This window comes from Triticum aestivum, chromosome 3B (assembly GCF_018294505.1).
Source record: "Triticum aestivum cultivar Chinese Spring chromosome 3B, IWGSC CS RefSeq v2.1, whole genome shotgun sequence".
Classification (NCBI taxonomy): domain Eukaryota; kingdom Viridiplantae; phylum Streptophyta; class Magnoliopsida; order Poales; family Poaceae; genus Triticum; species Triticum aestivum.
In genome coordinates this window covers 642,505,275-642,511,529 of record NC_057801.1, presented here as the reverse complement: position 1 = coordinate 642,511,529, position 6,255 = coordinate 642,505,275, and positions in this window count along the sequence as shown.

Below are 6,255 nucleotides of genomic sequence, written 5' to 3'. Positions count from 1 at the left end.
CATGTGCCTAAGTATATGAGTAGTACACGTGCAAGCAAACATTTGAACTCAAACCCATCCATCCTCTGTACTATGTTGTACTGAAGAAGTAATGTAGATGAATATACATGCAATTTTATTAAGTGAATGCCATGCAAACAACTAACTTGATGTTGTCCATGTAGATGGAGTAGGAGGATGAGTAGCAGCAGCAAATGAGCCTGATGGTGAAGAAGCACCTGATGACCAGAACTCGTTCAAGAGATCTTTAGTCCTTCCAAAACAAGGTCTTGATGTCCCCCTTACAGAAAAATGTTCATATATGTTCCTGCATGATGCGCGTGTGCATGTTGGGATGGTCACATTCTAGTGTATGTTGAGTATTGTATGCACTTGTGTAGTAGATGTTGGTTTATGATGCCTGGGTGTATCACTACTTGTTCTATGCTACATTTAGGAATTGTTCATTTTTGTGTTATGACAACTTTACTGCATCCTGCTGAAACCTTTTTAAAATCTTGCAGATTCCGGTGCTACCACATAACCAGATCAATATTTGATTACTATTACAAGTGGAGGTCTAAATCAGCAGAGAACATGGGTGAGATATACATGTCCCAACCTCCTCCCCTCCCATGTATGAATACGCTCTCAGGTAGTCATTTTTGTGAATGTACATATGATAAGAACTAAAAACTCACCTTCACTCATTGTCTATGATATTCCATCAGGATCTGTAAGTACTTGAGGTACATATTGGCCGCACCACCAATTTGTGTAGTTCTTGGGCCCTCTTAGTAGTGGGTTATCAGTAGGACCATAGAGTTGATATTATGCTACTATGCATCCCCATTTATGAGTTATGCAGAATAAGAATTACAATTTGCTGTAATCCACATGTTTTGAATTCTTCAATCTTGAATTGTTCAAGATGGTAGCTATCTTGCACCATACTAGAAATTCATGGATCGACAACTAGCTGATTGTCAATCTATTCTTGCTAGATGTGTTGTTGTTTTTCTTATTCTAAGATAAGATGGTAGCATCACATGTCATCCTATCGTGTTGTACTAGTTCCTGAAGTGTAAGATAATATGGTGGCATGAGATGTGTTCTCTGACTTGCGACTGCTTACTAGATGGATACATGCATCTAGCTAGCAACCTAGCAGTACTAGTAAGAATATACGTGACTAATTCCCTCCCTATAACTTGTGATTGATTATGCAGAATACATGGTTTCCTATACTAGTAAGAATACATGCAGCAGCTAGTTATGAGAATGTTATATGCATGTTTTCCTGTTAAATACAAAGTTCTGCAGTAAATTTTCATTGTTATGAGAATTTTATATTCACGGATTCACTTGATTATGTTTCTAACTTTTCATAATTTATTATTTGGAGATGATGGCCTTCATTCTTCAAAAGTTGGGTGTACATGAGCTCTAGGAAGAAGAATCCCAAAGAAAAACCACACCCAACTGTTGGAGATATGCCCTAGAGGCAATCATGTATGATGATATTTCCTATGTGTTTATGAATAAAAATAGTCCTTGGACATTATCAATGATGTGTATCAGCAAGTTCGTGACTTGTTTGTGGGACTATGCATTGTATGATGGCTGTCCTAAAAGGTCCCTAGTTGAAAGGGCTGTGTGGACGCGCAGCCGACTAGACTAGCATATGACACAGTCGATGGCTTGGTCTCACTAGCCATGGAGCATTGGATGCTAACCGGATAATATGGACAAAGAAGGATCTGGTCGGATTCGACGATTCGAGATAAGGTCCGAGTCGGACAAACCCAACTATGAGGCACACCAATATGTCATCCATGAGTCTCTAGTACAACATACATTCTATGTCCTAAGACCTGAGCTGACGCATCTACTTGGGATGGTGACAGACTTGCTTTGGACCGACCAAACTCTACTCCGTGACAGAGTAGTTACAAAGGTAGGTTTCGGGTTTGTCCAGTCCCATGTTCCGAGACATGTTCGAGCAAGATGGGATTTGCCCCTCCGATCAGGAGAGATATACTCTGGGCCCTTCGTGTGATCCGACTAGGATAAGCATGGCCATGCGACAAGGATTATGAGATAATCCAGTTTGTGGTCGGTATCACTGGAACGAGAAAGAGGTTGGGCTAGCACAAGGATGACAGTCTTGCCTTGAGCCCGACAACATATATCGTGAGGCAAAGGGAACATAAGTGTGACACGTTGTATAGGTTCGCCTAACCAACTTCATAGTCTGCTTGGTGGTCGGCATGCCTTGCTAGAGGCCGCTACCAACCGTGCAGGTCGGAGGTGATCCGGACTGTGACGAAGCCAACTTGAACCTAAGGGGTCGCGCGCTTAAGGGAAGTAACCTACAAGGTCGGTTCAGAGGACACTGGTCGGATGTGATCCGAGCTGGACTTTGAACGCGACCGAGTAGACTTTGGGCTTTAGGATCCATGCAAGGCCCAAGTGTTGAGCCTGCGACGGATGCCTATAAATAGTGGAGGTGTGGCACACTTATTCGATTGATCTCTTCGGCGCTGCAACTAGGGTTTGCATATGTTGCGAATAGCCACATCCACTCGCCGCCGACTGTGTGATCGGACCTAGCAGTCCATCGCACGATGTTCCTCCTACACGCGCGGATACCGTTAGAGGCGGTGCGCTTGTGCCGCTCCGGTGAACCTGTACAAGGGATCCGATGACTGGCAGTTCGAGGGAGATTGGATGAGGAGGAGATGAACCACGCGGACGCGCTACCCCAACTCTTCTTCCACGGCACAGCACTGCACGTCTAGTGGTAACAATCTGTGATCCATCTCCTGTAGCATGTTCTTGGTTGTTCTGCGTGTAGGAAAATTTTATTTGCAGTCGACGCACCCTATCGTAGATCCCAACAGTGGTATCAGGGCCTCTACTATAGGATTTGGATTCAGATCATATGCATATTAGATATGTGGAGGAGGTAGATGAGATCTGTTGTTGTTGATGAGATCGGCTGTGTGCATCGTTGATGAGATCAACTGCACATGGGGATCGATGAGGCTATGTTTTCTGATGATCGGAGTCGATGAGGCCGTGACACAACCTACCCCTACCGGTCGGTATCCGCCATCAGGGTTAATAGTGAAACGTAAATCTGAATCCGACTCGTGAATCGAGACCGCCGTGTGTGCAACGCCTTGTATTTTGTACATGATCACTCAAACCGGTAGAATGTGATTCTATGCATAACTTAGTTTTGCAGGTTTGATGTGAATAGTATGGCTCATGTGTATGTGACGCATGTGTGTAAATTATACATGGCCTGTGTGTCATGTTTGTCAGCCGGTAGGAGCGAAAGTGTTGTCATTACAATGTATAACAACCTGTGTGTCGACTTGTGACTCTATGTAAAATTCATTACTAGTTGTAGTAGTTGGATAATAGAGATCAGGTTGGTGGCTTGATGTCCCGGCGTGACAAACAAGATGGAGTTCCTGGATGGTCATCGGAGTCGGAGCCGACCTGGAAGAACATCCATGAAGGAGCCATACTATTTCAAAATATGTGTTTATTTGTGATTGTTATGCTTCTTTGTTTCTATCCATGTTAGAATGGTAGAAAGATCCCTGATGAATATCAAGCGAATTGCCATCCCCATGTTGCACCTTCGCATGTCAAGTACGTCTAGTAGTGGGCTCATTATATTGGGGTGCTGCTGGGTGTCCTTGAACTGAAGGGTTCGTGTCAGACACGGACATGCACTACATCAGGTTAACTTGACAAGGCTATCAAAACGGTTTTGGGCCTTGTGGCAAAGAAGGTTGGGGGCCGGGGTTGATACCTTCCCAACCGATAGGAGTCATATAGAGATACGATTAGCAAGGAGTTGCTTACCAAATAGGCATGTTGTCTAGCAGTGATGCTAAAGCTCACTAGTTGCATGTGCTAGTCAGGTCCTGAATCACCGAGAGTTTGCGGAGGGATGCCAACTTTAGTGGGAGTATTTCTGTTTAGGCTTGAATTACTCTACATAAACACATTGCTTAGTGATTGCATATTTTCTGTTGTAGATCAATGGCACCACCTGCTCAACCCAACTTTGCATTGAAATCAATTCTGGAAAAGGATAAACTAAATGGAACAAACTTACCACCTGGTATAGAAATTTGAGAATTGTTCTCAAGCATGATAAAAAGGAACAGGTTCTAGAGGATCCACTTCTAGAGGAACCTGCCAATAATGCTAATACCACAACCAGGAATGCCTACTAGAAACTCGTTGATGAATCAAATGAGATCAGCTGCCTCATGCTGGCTTGTATGGAGCCCGATTTGCAGCAGCATTTCAAAGATGTTGGGGCTTCGATATGATCGAGAGTCTCAAGAGCATGTTTCAAGTGCAGGCAAGGACCGAAAGGTTCAACGTCTGGCGACCCTTGATGGATTGTAAGATGAAGGAAGGTGATCCACTAAGCCTGCATGTGATCAAGATGATCAGATATGTGCAATCTTTGGATTAGTTGGGCTTCCCGCTCTTGGATGAGCTGGCTACTGATGCAGTTCTGGGTTCACTTTCGCCCAGCTATGGGACGTTCATCTCGAACTATTAGATGCATGGCATGGATAAGAAGCTCACTGAATTACATGGGATGCTCAAAGTGGTAGAATAGGATATTAAGAAAGGCATGCATCAAGTGTTGATGGTGCAGAAATTGGCTAAGTTCAAGAAGAGTTGGTCCAAGAAAAAGGCTAAGGCAAAGGGCACGAAGACGGTAACCTCCGCAAGTGTTGACTAGACTCGAAGACCGTTTGCTATCACTGCAAGGAGAATGCTCACTGGAAGAGGAATTGTAGCAAGTGGCTTGTAGAGCATGGTAAAAAGGCCGGAAATGCTTCTTCACGCAAAGGTACACTTGTTGCATATGTTATAGACATTTACCTTGCTGACATACCTAGTAGCTATTGGGTATTTGATACCGGATCGGTTGTTCATATTTGCAACTCGATGCAGGGCTGGTAAGAACTAGGCATGTGGCACAAGGGGAGATTGACATCAGGGTCGGCAGCAAAGCAAGAGTTGCTGCGTTGGAGGTCAGCACGATGCAGCTCCTGCTTCCTTCTAAATTTATTTTGGAATTGAATAATTGTTATTACATTCCTGCACTTAGTCGGAACATTATTTCTGCCTCTTGCTTGACGAGTCAGGGTTATGAATTCAATTTAAAGGACAATGGTTGTTCGTTTTCTTTGAATGGTATGTTCCACGGTTATGCACCCATTGTTGATGGGATTTTTATATTGAATCTAGAACAAGAACCGGTCTATAACGTGGATGCCAAGAGGCATAAGCCCAATGAGATAGTTCCGACATACTTCTGGCATTGTCGGCTTGGACACATTAGTTTGAAATGCATGAAGAAGCTCCATGATGATGGGCTCCTAACTTCGTATGACTTTGAGTCGTTCGAGACATGTGAATCATGCTTGCTCGGCAAGATGACTAAGTCTCCTTTCGCAAAGAGTTGCGAGAGGGCGTCCGAGATATTGGAACTTATACATAGTGATGTGTGTGGTCCAATGAGCACAACTGCCAGAGGTGTCTATCAGTACTTCATGACTTTTACCGATGACTTGAGTAGATATGGATATATCTATTTGATGAGGCACAAGTCAGAAACTTTTGAGAAGTTCAAAGAGTTTCAGAACGAGGTTGAGAATCAAATCGGCAAGACTATAAAACTTCTACGATCAGATCGTGGAGGTGAGTACATGAGCCAGGAGTTTGATAATCATATGAAAAGCCGAGGTATCGTACCTCAGCTCACACCTCCGGGTACGCCACAGAGAAATGGCGTGTCAGAATGGAGGAATAGGATCTTGTTGGACATGACCCGGTCAATGATGAGAAAATCAGATTTACCCTTGTCATTTTGGGGATACGCTCTAGAAACTGCAGCTTTCACACTTAACAGGGTACCATCAAAATCCATAGACAAGACACCGCATGAGATGTGGACCGGGAAGAGTCCTAGTTTGTCTTTTCTAAAGATTTGGGGTTGTGAAGCATTTGTCAAGCGACTTATGTCAAACAAGCTTACACCCAAGTTGGATAAATGCATATTCGTGGGATATCCGAGGGAAACCTTGGGATATAGCTTCTACAACCATGAAGGTAACAAAGTGTTTGTCGCTCGGAACGGGGTTTTCCTTGAGAAAGAGTTTCTCAGTCGGGAGGCCAGTGGGAGGATGGTCCGACTCAAAGAAATTCGAGGACCATTCGGGGACGGCT